Source organism: Echiichthys vipera (genome assembly GCF_963691815.1).
Source record: "Echiichthys vipera genome assembly, chromosome: 2".
NCBI lineage: Eukaryota > Metazoa > Chordata > Actinopteri > Perciformes > Trachinidae > Echiichthys > Echiichthys vipera.
The window spans coordinates 7,065,942-7,082,505 of record NC_139827.1 but is presented as its reverse complement, the minus strand read 5'-3'; positions in this window follow the sequence as shown (position 1 = coordinate 7,082,505).

Genomic DNA, 16,564 nt, shown 5'->3' with positions numbered 1-16,564 from the left:
GGGGCGGCAGCTGAAGGGAAGTGGATCACAGTGGTAAGGTTATAAAGCGCTTGCTGCATGTATGAATGTGCACAGATTTTGCTCCGCTGTCCAGAGTTCACCATGTTCCACCTCTGCTGGTAACCACTGGACAGCTGGAACTGCTTTTAAAGTGCTTTGGGTTTTTTTTGAGAAAAGCTCTTGAAGAGAGTAGGATGAGAGGGCGTAAGCCAGGGTGGATGCCAAGGCGGTTTCCAAGACAGTTGCCAGGGCGGATACCAGGGCTGTTACCAGGGCGATTGCCAGGGCAGTTGCTAGGTTGGTCACCAGGGTGGATGCCAGGGCGAATGCCAGGGTGGTTGCAAGGGTTGTTGCCAGGGTGGTCTTCAGGACGGATGCCAGGGCGGTCGCCAGGGCAGATACCAAGGTGGTCTTTAGGACGGATGCCAAGGCGAATACCAGGGTGGTTGCTAGGGCAGTTGCCAGGGTGGATGCCTAGGTGGTTGCCAGGGCGGATACCAGGGCTGTTGTCAGGGCGGTTGCCAGGGTAGTCGCCAGGGTGGTTGCCAGGGCGGATACCAGGGCTGTTGCCAGGGCGGTTGCCAGAGCGGTTGCCATGTAGCAGTATGAAACCAGCTTGAGGCTTATGACACATAATATAAACATTATAACTATAAATAATGTAAGGAAGATTTTAATAAAAATGAATATTGTAAAACAAACTAACTGCTCATCATGTTATTAACAAAATAGAAAAACTGATAATATAATAACTGCAAATAATTTTAGATTTAATATACATATATAAGTCCATTTTTATTTAAATGTAAAAAAACCTATAATGTAGGAATTCAAATGTTAAATGTCATGTTTGTTACATTGCGTGACTGATGTTACTTCCTAATTGTAATTTCTAACCACAATTGAAATGTTGTCTGGAACTGAAAATCTATATATAAACGTGAACAGGATGTTCAGCACCGCACGTCAGCATGCACATGCAGAGAGATGCTGCATTAATAACATCAACAGGAAGACTCGGCAAAGTTTTAGTTTTGCTAGTATTTGGCCATAAACCAAAGCACAGGACAATATGAAGTTGACCTGATGGTGGCACAAGATAAAAGGAGATCCAAGTTATTAGAAATAATCCTGTGGGGAACATAAACGACTGTAACTCCATCACAATCCGTCCAATCCAGCTGTTAGGTTGCAACTAACACCCTTTCAAAATAAGACTTCCGGGCCCAGGCTGGTCCATATTTCTTAATGCCACGGTGTGTTTTTTGAACAGATCAGAGTTTAAAAAACAAACAAGAACTTTATTGTCATTTTACCTCTTTCCTGTCGATGAAAAGGCGTCTCACTGAAGAAAGAAGGATGATGGTAATTGTTAAAGTTTGGTGGTTGTTGTCTGTTCGGTCGTCTATGGTTTTGTTCGACGGAGCGTTGGACCCGGAAATAGTATTTTGAAAGGGTGTTACGTCAGACTTAACACCCTCGTACCTTTTGAGACATTTCCCAGCTGTGGCTTGGTGGAAGAGTGGGTCGTCCTCTGTTCGAGAGATTGGCGGTTAGATCCCCATCTTCCTCCGGTCCACATGTCGAAGTGTCCTTGGGCAAGACACTGAACCCCAAATTGCCCCCCGTGCTGCACATGGGTGTGTAAATGTGGTGTGAATGGTTAGATCAGATTAGATAGTATGTAGATGTCCACTGCCATCAGTGTGAATGTCTGTGAGAATGGGTGAATGTGACAAACACTGTGAAGCGCCTTGAGTAGTCAGATGACTAGAAAGGCGCTATATAAGTACAAGTCCATTTACCATTTACCTTAAAACCACTAATGTCAACCTCATGGTGGCGCTATTTTACTCTGATGTCACACACCTAGACACAGAAGACGGAAAAGCAGCTTGACTTTAACGGCACAGCTTATTGATGGCTGCTCTTAAACACAGAGAGTCAAATCAAACCCAGAGCCTTCTGAATGATGACCCAAGAAAAGGGCAACGGCGGTCAATCTTTCTCCCGTTCTCATACATTTCTCTCCCTCTTTTTCTTTTTATCTCAATATCTCTGTCAGGTGGTGCATTGGTGTAGGGGAAGAGAGAGAGAGAGAGAGAGAGAGAGAGAGAGAGAGAGAGAGAGAGAGAGAGAGAGAGACAGAGAGAGGGGGGTGTATCTGCTGATTTTCTGCTAGGTTTTGTTCCTGTCGACATATAATCCATGTTAATAAAGGGCTTTTGAAGTCATCACGATGTAGCTAGAGGGAAAAAAGGAGCGGCAGGCAGAAAATAGGTGTCCGTGTGTGAGAGACAGCTTTGAACAGAGTGTATGCTGATACGTTATGTGGACACCTGATCATATGGGATTATTTCACATCTCTGAACCCTACAGTGAAATTCTGCTAGCAAAGCCTGCACTCTTCTAGGTTTGATTTCCACAACATTTTAGAGTTAATACAATAGATAATTTAAAGGGGACATGAAAAACCAGCCCGTTCTTATTCCCAGGGCGTCAAATACCGTCATTTTGTCATGGCCCTCTGTATTTGACACGTCGGTACCACGCGCACTGGACTTCGACTGTACAAGTGCTGCGGGATTAAGAACACCAAACTCTGTGTAAGGAGGCAGACCCCGGACGTAAGTAACATTACGAACACTGGTAGGAATAAGAGGCATCTAGCAGTGAGGTTGCAGATTACATAAAATCAGTGGTAAAATAAGGGCTCAGAGCTTTTACTTAGGTTAAAGTGGTAATACCACAATATAGAAATACTCGTTTACATTAATATATCAATTATTTTATAATATAATGTTCTGAAACGGGCCATTTTGCATAATGAGCACTTTTTGTACATGTAGGATTTGCTCTCGGGCTCCCCCTATAGCTAGGAAACAGTATTTTCCTCGACTACTGACGTTAACGTTGTCATGGTTACATGATCAGGGGATGTGCATTTGTTGACAAGCCAAGGATACAAGCGATGCAGTCTGTCCCAGCCAGAAGTACCAGAGTGTGGAACGTCTTCATCCCAGGTAGAGTGATTGGCCTATATCCCAGCATGTATGCATGTATGGTGACGTATGCCGTAAAGCAGTCGATTTTTTTTGTAGTTTTTCTCTGCACAGGTGTCGACCTGAACTCTGAAGTTGCATTGTGTCAGTGAAAGCGATACAGACTCAATCGGGATACGACAGATGTGTCATTAAACTAATTGCAAGTTGATGTACCATCACAAGGGTCTTGTAAATATATTATGAAGGTTGAAAAACTAATGGTGTTGCTTAACGTCCCCGTCTGCAACATTTGTGTGATCATATTCACTGAAGCTGACACTATGCTCCGATGGAACAACATAAATCATCCGGTCTTAGAAAAGAAGCCTGCCTCTACGTGCACGTAGAGCCTGTTTTTTGTTTTGCAAAAATGGACAGTGCCCGCATCGTCCTGTCCACTCAGCGCAGAGCTGCCTCTCAGGCACAGTTAGTGCACACGCCACAGATCCCCCCTTCCTGCTCACGCATGTAACAATATAACAGGTACACGCCTCAAGCTAGGCATATGCTTAATGACTGAGTAAGTAAGTAAGCCAGCCTACCTCCATGTAGCGTGTGCTCCATGCCGTTTACCTATGAGAGAAGACACGCGCACTGAAGAGCACTCGATTGGAGGGAGCGGAGGAGCTCGGTGGTAGTGGGGAGGGGCGTGAGAATAGTAAACATTCGAAATTTGTCAACTCGATCTGCCAGACTTGCCGACCGCAACTTTAACATTTTGAATTCAGGGCTTTTACTTGTAACAATGACTTTAGTGTTGCAGCAGGTAAAAGTGGTATTACTTTATAGACTTCTGTGTCTTTACTTTATTATTTACTTTGTATTTACTTTGTATTTACTTAATATACTTCTGTGTAGCTTAATCTATATCAATATATGCTTTTTAATTTATTGATAATATTTTGTATTAGTAATCTGTAAATGGAGTAAAAAGTTCAATACTTAAGTAAATATTAATAATTTAAGTCCATATAACTCAAAACGTCTCCCGTGTGCAAAGCGCGAAGGAGAACTATGGTGAATATCCTTCACTCTCACTTGAGACAGTGTTTGATTTGTCAATTCTACTGTAGAAGCATTTTTATTATAAACATTTATGAGCATGGGCGACATGGTTGTGTGGTGGTTAGCACTGTCGCCTCACAGCAAGGGGGTTCCTGGTTCGAATCTCGGCTGGGGCCCTTCTGTGTGGAATTTGCATGTTCTCCCCGTGTCTGCGTGGGTTTTCTCCAGGTTCTCCGGTGTCCTCCCACAGTCCAAAGACGTGCACGTGTTAGGTTAATTGATGACTCTAAATTGCCCGTAGGTATGAATGGTTGTCTGTCTCTGTTCGTCTCTATGTGCCCTGCGATAGACTGGCGTCCTGTCCAGGGTGTACCCCGCCTCCCACCTGATGTCAACTGGGATCGGCTCCAGCCCCCCCCCCCCACGACCCCGACAGGGACAAGCAGTTGAAGGTAAATGAATGAACATTTATAAACACTTGATCCTAACTGTCACCCCGTTTTGCCTAAACTTAACCTGTTATGTAACGGTAGTTTTGGGGCCACAACATGCGTCTAAATGTGTACTAGTGTGTGCTAGACTCCCGAATTAGCAGACTCAAGGTCAAAACGTGTCACACGGACCATATGTTCACTGTTTTTAGCTCTGCTTCTTCTGTGCCAACGACTGAGGGCTGAAAGGAGCCAACATGTGCTTTTTGTTTGCGTAGTTATGAATGAGCAGCTCTCTTTGTGAACACACGTATGAACACAGATAAGCACATAAGAACATGTTTATCAATGAAAGAATCAGCGGATCCCTAAGTGCTGCTCTTCTCTGCACCACTGGATGGCACTACTCCTCCTCCCTACGCTCTCCCTCCCTCCCTCCATCCATCCACTCCTTTCTTCTCTCGCCCTTTCGCTGCGTCTCCTCGTCTTGTGTAGGAGGAAGATTAAAATCACCAGAGAGCACAATGAGGATTACCAAATCGATATCGGAGACAATCTCTTTCTCCCATCTCTTTTACATGGTCTATCCCTCCATTTCCCTCCTCTCTGCCTCTGTCACTCACTGACTCTTTGTGGTTAATTTGTGTTTTCACCCTCTGCCCTTCAAGTAACTCATTGCTTCTGGGCAAATAAGGGGAAAGCGATGGGGTGGGGTGGACAGATAAGCAGTCAGACATGCCGAAATATTGGAAAGAAAAAGACGGATACAGCTGCGAGACGAAGATGAGAGATTTTGTGTCCTTTTACTCCACAGATACTATTGATTCACCATGACCTGCTTGCGCACACAGTCACAATATGCAATGGTGTCCATTCATTACACAATATCAAGCGGTCTAAACTGAGGCTCGGGGAGAGACAGCACCCATTTCATACACAGATTCATAGCTGAGTGGAGAAGGTAAAGGCCATAGGAGTGCAGGAGAGGGGAAGAGAGGAGAGGTGGAAAATAAAGAGTTAAAAACAGGTGCACGGATCCATATAGGTTTAAATAAGTGGAACAGAGGAGCTTTGTTTGTCCAGTTCCTGGATACACAGACAGGTGGCAAATGAAATCCTACAAAAGAAGATTAGTCAATAAACTCAGGTAAACACATAGATATAGTGTTGTCTCTCTGTGTGTGTGTGTGTGTGTGTGTGTGTGTGTGTGTGTGTGTGTGTGTGGCGTGGAGAGGAACTCATCTTTTATGTATGAGTGTTTGTTTAGCTTCACTTGCAGCTGTGCCTCCGTTACTTCCCATCTCAGTCACACACAGCTGACTAATAAACCCTCTCACCACATTTAAACACACCACTCGACTCCAACTCCAATTAAATCTGAATGTTACTGTATTTACCATATTTTATGTCCAAACAATCTGTTCAGAAACATAAAGAGAGACACGAAACATGGCAAGTTTAAATCTATAAAGACGTGAAATATATATTTAATATGTAGCAGCAAGGCAAATTCCTTGGTAATAAACATTATTCTGATATTCACATGAATGGACTTGCTCTTGTTTGTGTTTGCATGTTTTTCTTGTGTGCAAGTGAACAGAGTGTGTGTGTGTGTGTGTGTGTGTGTGTGTGTGTGCGTGTGTTTACTGGCCACCTCCTGGTACAGAGTTCTATCTGGGACAGTGCGCCTCACAATCATCTGTTCCCAACCAAACACCGTATTTCCTGTGTCCAACTGAGATCCAAGCTGGCCACACAAGCACACACACGAACACACGAGCGCACACACACACTCATCTCTTGCATAAGAAACCAAATTAAAGTCGGCCAAAATCCATGGCCGTATAAACAAATGCAAATATCAAAAATAAATATGTGAATAATACTCACACATGCTGATGCACATACACACAAACGTGACTTTACAGGTGTGTGTGTGTGTGTGTGTGTATGTGTGTGTGTGTGTGTGTGTGAGTCTCATTGATATGCATGAGCAAAGGCGTGTTATTGGTTCCTACGGGCTCGTTTGGGGCTAATTAGAGAGAGTAATGAGATAAGAGGAGTGGGAGAGGGAGGCGATGCTCTGATGGATGTGGGGAAGGGGACGGCATCTCAATGAAGAGAGACTCCGAGGGAGGGAGACAGATCAAATTAGAGGATGAAAGGAAACAAGAGGGCAGGTAGGGAGGATGGAGTAATGCAGAGAATCAATAATGTGGGTTGAAAGGGAACCTCGGTATCCTGGGGTAAACGTTCCCAGCAAAGCAGATCATCTCGACTCTGCTGCAGACGTGTTTCTGCTCACTTAAACTTCAGTCGTGCATAATCGCAATCAATTATTCATTTTCATCTCTGTCCCCAGTACTTAACACACAGAGATCCATAAAGTGAGCTCTTGTGTTAGGGTTTACTCTAGCAGATCAATAACCATAAAATTTATGTGTAGAAAACATAAAAGGAGACGATTCAGGGGGAGCAGAGTGATGTTTTGTGGCATCTTAAAAACAACATACTCAGTCACGAATGAAAGGAAGAGCGTGTCTGAGGAATAAAATATTTGAGTTAGATGAGGAAATCAACTCCACGCGCATATATCTGTCCATCAACACACAGCTACAGCCTACAGTCCGTTAGCTTAGCTTAGCATTAAGACTGTAAACTGCACCCGGCCCAAAAACCACATAACCCTCTGGATAAACCCACACACTGTCGTTTTTACTCTGTGTTCAGACAAAATGTGAAGCACATTTTTGAGGTCAAAGTCATGAAAGTACGAGATTAGCGCCCTGGGCAGTGCAAGTACACAGGACGATGCTTCTGCTGGCATTGAAAACATGTCCACTTGAGTGCAAAATTTATGCGAATCCCAAGGCTTAATGAGTCCGCTTCATAAACTTGAAAGGGGAAAGAAAATTGACTGGACTGGAGCTTCAAAATGACAAAACGAACTGGAGATTCTGATGAGTTCAGTCTGCTGAGCTAAACCCGACACACAGGCTCTCCACCACTGTATAAACAGTATATAATATATAACATATATATATATATATATATATATATATATATATATATATATACTGTCTGACTATATATTAAATATGGATGTAGCCTCTGGGTCTGAAAAGGGAAGCCAATACGGAAGTTTCATTTTAACTTTATCAAAGTTGTTGTTGTTGTTTAGTGTCGCCTAAAAGGGCTTATTCAGCGTTTGGGCGCACCTTGCTAACTAAGCTAACATATTCACATTACTATAGATATTATTATAGTTACTGGATGTGTGTCTGTCTCTGTCTTTGTGTCTGTCTTTGTCTCTCTCTGTCCATCTGTGTCTTTTCTCTCTCTCTCTCTCCTTCTCTTCCTCTCTCCGGTGCAGACAGATGTCCGTCCTCCACAGAGCTGGGTCTGTCTGACGTTCCTGCTTGTTATAGTGAAGGTTTTCATATGCAGTTTCAAAAAAACAAGATGGCGTTGGCCAAAGCTACTGTGGGTGACATCACGGTAGCTACATCCATCTCTTACAGTCTATGGTCTGTTGCCGTTTGTGCAGTTGGTCCATTGGCTGGTTGTGGGAGAATATATTACATGAAAAGCACAAATGGTGCAACAGAGGAATCAAACGAGGTTCCTCTACCTTTGCATTTAATTTTTTGTGGGTATTTAATAAATAAAATATAACAAATTAATTAGTGAGCTTGAGACGTGCTGGTAGGTGTTTACTGTTCTGTTTCCAGCCTTTAACATAAGCTAAGTTATCAGCGTCGTGTTAAGCGGACAAACCTCAGTGTAGTAATAATTTTATCATCATGCTCTCGTAAGTAATTGTTCCTTTAAAAACAACATACAAAAAAGACCTCATTCATTCATCTTCAACCGCTTATCCCGGGTTCATGGTCGCGGGGGTGCTGGAGCCGATCCCAGCTGACATCGGGCGTGAGGCGGGGTACACCCTGGACAGGACGCCAGTCTATCGCAGGGCACATAGAGACGAACAGAGACAGACAACCATTCACACCTACGGGCAATTTTAGAGTCATCAATGAACCGAACACCTGCACGTCTTTGGACTGTGGGAGGAAACCGGAGAACCCGGAGAAAACCCACGCAGACACTGGGAGAACATGCAAACTCCACACAGAAAGGCCCAGGCCTGGAACCTTCTCGCTGTGAGGCGACAGTGCTAACCACTACACCACTGTGCAGCCCCAAAAAAGACCTTTAGTTGCAAAACTGAGATGTGGTATTCTTTCTCTAGTGATTTATGTTGATAGATAGATGTTGGCTTGGAAAGCAGATTGGTTGAGCTGTGCGATTTGTGAGCTCGAACTCCAACAAGTCAATATTTCATGAAATAACAAAACCCTGAAATATTACAAGAAGACCAAACATGAGAATGATTTTTGGACTTTAAATGGCGTCATTAGAAAATGTATGCGCTGCGGTCTGGAGCCGCTTCATATTAATTTGTGGTATCTGCAGGCTGAACGTATTTGTATGCCAGACACAATAACAAAGCCTTCATCATCATCCGTCATCACAGCAGAGAATACTGCTGTCGACATTACGTTTATGTTCCCCCAGAGGTTCTGCACTGCAGTCTGTGTGGAGTTTGTTTTATGTATGCCAACGTTTACATCGTCATTTAGGTTTTACTGCTTTTAAAATTCAAACTTTGCTGATACAGCAGTTAACTTTCATCCGAGCTGGAACGCCCCAAATTTAGCTGCACATACTCAAGGTGACTGTTTGATTGATTTCATTGTTCATTGTTTCCTTCGACAGCACAAAACAATCTGAACCTAAGAAAACCTTGACAGACTCAACAAAAGGGTTTGCGTTCATTGTTATATTTCATGTTACCTAGACAGCTTCTACATTCCTATAAGCTCAATTTCAGAATAAAAATATACTCTACCTTGACCTTGACCCGTTCGAGCAGCAGAGGAAAGATGCCTTCAATGCAGACATTTGATGCAACAGAGACGGTTCAAAGTAAAGGTATATGGGCTTACAAGGTTCTGGTAATAGGATTAAAGGAAAACAGGAATCAGGGATCAAAGGCTGGACAGTAAATGGTAAGAAGCAACAACGCCAGGCTGGGATATGTGCTGCAGGGCTGATGAGGGGAAGTGGAATCAGGTGTGCAGGTCTTCAACCGCTTGTCCTTATCGGGGTCGTGGGGGGCTGGAGCCGAACCCAGCTGACATCGGGCGTGAGGCGGGGTACACACTGGACAGGACGCCAGTCTATCACAGGGCACATAGAGACGAACAGAGACAGACAACCATTCACACCTACGGGCAATTTTAGAGTCATCAATTAACCGAACACCTGCACGTCTTTGGACTGCGGGAGGAAACTGGAGAACCCAGAGAAGCACAGTTTAAAGTAAATTAGACTTTGAAGACATTTTTAATTGTATACATTATTTTTAAGTGACTGCACTTTGCTTGGGGGAAGTGAGCAATGGTTGGCCTGAGCATTTTGGGGTTCAGAGTCAAGTGAAGCCAACCAACCTGATTTTCCCGGCAGACTCACGTTTTTTATCGCCCTCTGGTCACAATTCTCAAGTATATCATCCATTTGTGAAATATTTAACACCTTTTTTTCCTTTTTACTATCACAACCAGTTTCTGACAGTGTACAGTAGTGATGCGCGTTAATCCAAGCGGATGGGTTGGTGACATAACACATCATTAGTGCGGAAAACATTAATTACATTCTCTAGAATGCGAAGAGAAGAGCTGTGCACATTTACGAGGAGCATCAGCGTAACTTTGATTATTAATCTAGAGGCTAAAAGTTTAGTTCTGTTTCCTCTTCCAAGTTTATAAGTATAGTTTTTAGTTTTGCTGCCACGATATTTTTACTGGATGCATTGACCGTTCACTGAAAGCAGCAGTGGTGTGCACAGACTTTCTAAGGGGTAGGGAATTTTAAGTGTTTAACATAAAAACGCTGCGTGAGTGAACTCATTATTTGTGATTTTCATTTTTTAAAAGTAACCAGAAAACAAAGTCTGTAAAGCTTTAACTCTTTTGCTTCTTCATTTGAATTAATCTCTCCTTTTTGAACTGTATAATGTATAAAGTGAGCCTAGACTCAAGGGTGAGAAACAAACGTAATCTGCGACTTTCATTCAATGCTGAGTTTTTGCCGGTTGAAGGAAAAAGGTGGGTTGTCTCTGCACTGCAGCAGCGGTTGCACATGAAACACTTAACCCAGATTTCTACTTTGTGTACTAGTTTGTTACTTAACTGCTGCAACATTGCTGATTTACATCACCGCTACCGCACAAAAAGTCCCAAGTGCATCCGAGCCCCTCAGGCCCAGAAGAGAGGATTTCTACTTCTGTAGCACACAACATGGCCGACCTACCAAACACCGACGAGGATCGCCATTAGCGGTGTCGGTTGGATAACAGCACCCACAGTTTCCCACAGAGATGACCCAGGTGAGACTAAGTGATAACAGCAAGTCTGACAGGTTTGTGAGTGCATGTGTGACTGAGTGAGGCTTTATCACTGGTAGTGCAGCTTGATTCTAATTGGCTGGTTTCCCCTCCCCAATGTGCTCTGATTTCTATTAATAGAACAGCAGCCCGGGTGGAACCTGATGCCTCTGTTTTCTCTCTCAGACCCCTACGTCCTCTCTGTTGCTCGTTTATACCACTTTCTTTTTTTACGTTCAACGAAGGAGAGAAAACTATATCCTTCCACCCGTTCATGTTTCCCTCGAAGGCTAGTCTTTCAGTGTCCTTGTTTAATAGGCTGATCCTTCCGTCATTAATTAAACATGATCACAGGCCAAGTGTGTCTCGGCTCTGCATCGACGTGCATTTAGGCTACGCGTCCTCTCTCCTCCTGTTCCCTCTCACGTATTAGTATTTTATTTCTCAGCTAAAGGTCCTACTCTCCTTTGTTTTCCCACTTCACCTCATCCCACTCTGCCTCCTTCTCTCCCTCTTCTACCCCCCTCAGGTGGTCTCTTTTAACACCAGTAAATTATTCATCAGGCTGATATCCGCCTGGGAGACCAAAGCCAATGGATAAATGGACAGATAGAGATGAATAAATAAAAAGGTAAAAATGATATATCAGGCAGCGCTTTGTCTCTGTTTGTATGCGCACTGTGTGTGTGTGTGTGTGTGTGTTGTTCCTGTGTGGAGTTCTGGCAGGTCTTCCGGAGAAAGCTCTTCCACGACGCAGAAAATTGGAGCCAATGATGGTGATAGATGGAGAGAAGGGAACCTTGCAGCAGAGACAGTGCCAAGAAATCTGGGGCCTCGCCAAAGACAGCAGGGAGGTGGGCAAATAAATAAATTAAGAGAGAGAGGGAGAGAAGGAGATAAAGGTGGAGAAGCACAAAGGGATGGATGGAAATCAAACATCTTTACACTTTCTCTGTGCAAAATGAACAATATTTTGCCAACTTTTGTCAGAAAGCAGCGTTAAAATGTGTGCAGACTTGTTATGTAACACATGTGCAAGTACAACATCCCAAACTGCAATAGTAGACATGTGCAATAGACTTCAATGTAACAATGTTAAAGGAGAATCCTTAAATGTACTTATCCTTTAATAAAAAGAGTGCACTACAATTTTAGACTAATTTAGTCGTTGTTGGACTAACAGAATTACAGGTTGATAGTTTTCTAATGATTTCCTGGAGAGAGCGATGGGATTCGGTGCTAACTGTGGTAAATGACGACAGTGTTCATGTGCACTTAGTCTCTAATTTAGAGAGTGTCTTAGTCCGTGCACAGCGGGGGACCTTAAAATGCAAAACGTTCCTTGAAAAAGCACATAATTCAGTATATATGAGAAATAAAGTTTCCCATTGAGACATAATATCTGAAATTAAGCAATTATTTTAAAGAAATTCCTTTTAAATTCACCAGCTAAACGAAATAAAATCCCTATCTTCCCCATAATTAGTATGAAATAACATTTTTTTTTCATGCAGATGACTAAAACTAAAAGGTGTTTTCACTTCAGTGACTCAGATTTGAGTGATAGACTTAAGGAGGTGGGAATACAACAGCACAAAGGAGTTTTATGTATTCTATTATTTTGTGTCCCTGACTAAATGGTGTGCTCATTTCTTTATCTCCTGATAAGACCATGCTCATGTAATGTTTTTATATCGACAACGAATGAAATGAAGACTACTTGTGTATAAAATGAGTGGCTTGTAGCATTGAACCAATAGAGAATTATCACCCATCTCTGCAGTTCAGCCTCTTTGTTGTTGTTTTACGGTCGCAGCGTTGCTGTTCTTGTTCCTTCTCGTCGCTCTCAGCCGTGTCGTTTCGCAGCAGCTGGTAAACATAGTGGAGCATTTCGCAGCTAAAGATCCAGATATTTTCCCTAAGGAAGTGAGTGGAGACTAAAAATAGAGCACAAAGGAGACGAACATCAATCAGGTGGACAGAAACACAACATTAAATAAATGATAATGTCGCCTTGTTGTGTCAGATGGATGAGTGAAGAGTCAACTGTTTGCTGACACGTGTGTAACTTCAACTTAGCTCCTTTAAAATGTGATTCAGCAGGTCCGCGTTCAGCTTTGACCTGAAAACAGAAACAGTGAGTCATCATCTATTTTTGCACAACAACTATAAGAAACCATACACATTAAACCAGAGTACAGCCACCAACTAGAGCTGGACTGATACATATCGGCCATCCGTCATTATCAGAGCAATCGATGTGTGCGTATGTTTTCAGATATGCAGACAGAGGAATATATGCAGAAACGGATGCGTTTGTCATTTATTTCAATCCATTTGTCATTGAATTTGTCAGCAAATGAGGGATTATGTTTATTGAGCTATTTTTACGTTTTTAAATGAGTCTTTATTTTCTCAGTGTTTATTTCTAGAATCGATTGAAGACGTCACACAGGGCTCAACGTCCTCAGACAACACGCCTCATTTCAGGAACAGAGCAGTTTTAAATGCATAAAGCCTCTGTTATGATCACCTGGCTCAGGGCAGACCACAAAGGGGAGACCATACAGGTAAACCATGTCAACATATTTATTAGAAATAGGCCCTGAGTTAAAAAGAAAATAAAGATCAGTGTAAGTGGTGGCTAACTATGTGTAGTGTGATACACTTCACTGTGCTTTACTGTAACCTAGCTCTGTAGGAAATGCTGCTACATTTTAACACTGTTATCACTTATCGCTCCTTATCACTTATTTAGTTTATACTTATTTTATTTCAATCTGCTGCTAAACTGCACAGTGCGTATTGTTGTATATTGTATAAACCTACGTTTAACCACAATGTCTGTTGCACTCTGTCACACTTAGTTAATTGTTTGATTTATTTTACATTAGCTTTATTTTGATTTGATTATGTTTTTATGCTTATTGTTACTCTGATCCTTTCCCACCTTTGTATAAATAAAGCTTCTTGAATCTTGAATCTTGAATCTGGACTGTCGCATTGAGAATGTGCAAACTAACAAGAAATAACTAAGAAGAACTGTTTGCAGTTCGCACAGAGGGAGGGAGGGAAAGAGACGCGGCCCTGGTATCTTTTCCCTAAATACTCTCCCAGGTAATCAGACCCAACCATGTGCACCTGGATGGGACCTCACCTGGAAAGCAAAAATGGGCAAGGCACCAGGGAATCAGCACCCCCCTCCCCCAAACACACAGGAGAAGGACACCTATCCCCAGGAATACAGAGACACATAACAGCCTCTAATTCAATACATTATATACATTACTTTCTGGAAAACTCACAAAATGTTTCTTGCTTTAAGTACATTAAACGTACAGTAATGTTAAATGTTCTTTATTAAAGTTATTAATTTAGGGAAAGCAGCCTTCTGAGTACCTGAGTACCTACCTCCTGAAAGCACCCCAAAGGAAAGCTGGAATGAAAAAAGCATGCGGATCACGCAGATCTGGAGTATCTGCGTGATCCGCATGCTTTTTTCATTCCAGCTGTAAAATCTGTATCGGCCTCAAAAATCCCGTATCAGTCAGGCCTTAGCACCAACATCAAAACCCTGAATGAGAAGTGATTTAATTAAACAGCAGGTAATGCGAGCACAACTTGATGCACAAGTTAATTAATTAACCAGCTCCAGCAATCTTTACACTACGACCTTGACGAGGGAAAGGAAACCTTGTTAAGGCATTTATATAAGCGCTGTAATGATATAAGCGCTGTAATGATATAAGCGCTGTAATGATATAAGCGTCGCCTCATTCTGGTTATAATCAACTCATTATGGTTGTTGCTGGAAAGGGAAGGAGCAGGTGCAGCGGCTTCACAACCGTTCTCTCTCAGGGCTGTTTGGGAAGTCACACACTGAAGGAGAAGTCAGTGAAGCAGGCTGAGGGAAGCTGCAACTCCTAAAAAACAAATCTCCTTAAATGTTGCGAACTTCACAGTTTATTGACATATGAGATTGGATTTTGCCGTCAGATTATTAATGTGTCGGTGCGGAGTTTCATTTCTGGGTGAAATAAAATGCAAAAATGTCTTAATTCTTCCAATTAAATGTCTCAAAATCAAAATGAGGTAGAGAGAAAATCCACTGGAGGACGTGGAGTCATATCTGGCTTTTTCGAAGCAGTGACCCAATCTCGAGGCATCATTAACAGTCGCCATGGCAACCGAATGGCTATCGTGATTTTTCCACAATTAGGAAGCTCCTTTATTATCCTCCATCACTTTGTATTGATCCAGCGTTTCCTCTCATCATTACTGACACAGTCTGCTACACCTGCTTCTTCTTTGTGTCCATACGTCCTTCCTGTATGTGCAATATGTGCTGACATTATAAGTTGTGTGCAAATGATCGTGTGCGTTTGCGTTTCCGGGTCTCGACCAACAGTATTGACTAATCCCTGCGGATGTTAACCTCCATGTCCCGCGCTTAATAGCCACTTAGATAATAATGAGCAGGTTAACCTTTGCCTCCGAAACCAAAATCAAACCATCATATCCTCTATATAAGAATGATTGCGTCTATTAGAACCGATGAAAAACATAATTACACAAAAGAGAACTCGTAATTAACACCGATCCTATGAATGTGACTTCAAAGAGCGCTCCAGCCAAAGGCATCAAAGCTGTCTTTTCTTTAACGCGACTGTGTGTCACCGATGCTACCTGAGTGACAAAACTACGTCTACTGAACGCAAGGTAATGATGCTGTTCTACGGTAAATGGTTACACACAGCTGCTACTTTTCAGTGTCATGGCTCGTCTGTCTGAGATGTTTAAGGAGGTCTCCCCGGTGCGTGGCTGATGTCATCTCTCTGTTCATCCTTGTTTCATTTCTGGACAATGATTTTTAACACTTTGTCTGAAATACTGGGCAGAAAGCTTGACCCTTATCCTTCCACGGCTCTCTTTGAGGTGTCACCCTCTTTTTCTTTATCCCAAAAGAAAATAATTGCCTTCTTGATGTGCTTGACAAAGAAGGGCTCCTTTCTCAAGTACAAGAAGGCAATTATATTCTTTAATACTAAGTTTCCAGACATATCAACTCAATGAATTATTTGTGGAGGGGTAAGGTGTGGCAATGTGGGTGCTTTTGGCTTGTTTTAATGAGCAGAGGTACAATGTTAATGGGCCGTTGAACCTTACGATGAGTTTTTGCCGTTTCCCACTTTGCTTGTTTCCCTAACGTGTGTGTCTGTGTGTGTTATTGTTCTGGGTCTAGTGGGTTTGGTGCCTTTAATTTGATGGAACATTATATAATGTATTCATATTTGTATTTATTTTTGTGTACAACCCTGCAAAACCCAACAAAACTGCGACTTCTCTTCACAATTAAATGATACAGTCAAATATGTCGTTTTTGGAGACATTGGCGCTCAACCTCCGCTCAAAGGTGGTGTGGTGGTTTACTGGGGCCCTTCTGGGTGGAGTTTGCATGTTATCCTCGTGTCTGCGTGGGTTTTCTCCAGAGTCTTCATCTTCCTCCCACAATCCAAGGACGTGCAGGTGTTTGGTTAATAGATGACTCTAAATTGCCCGTAGGTGTGAATGGAAATGGTTGACTGTCTCTGTGAGTCTCTATGTGCCCTGTGATAGACTGGCGTCCTGTCCAGGGT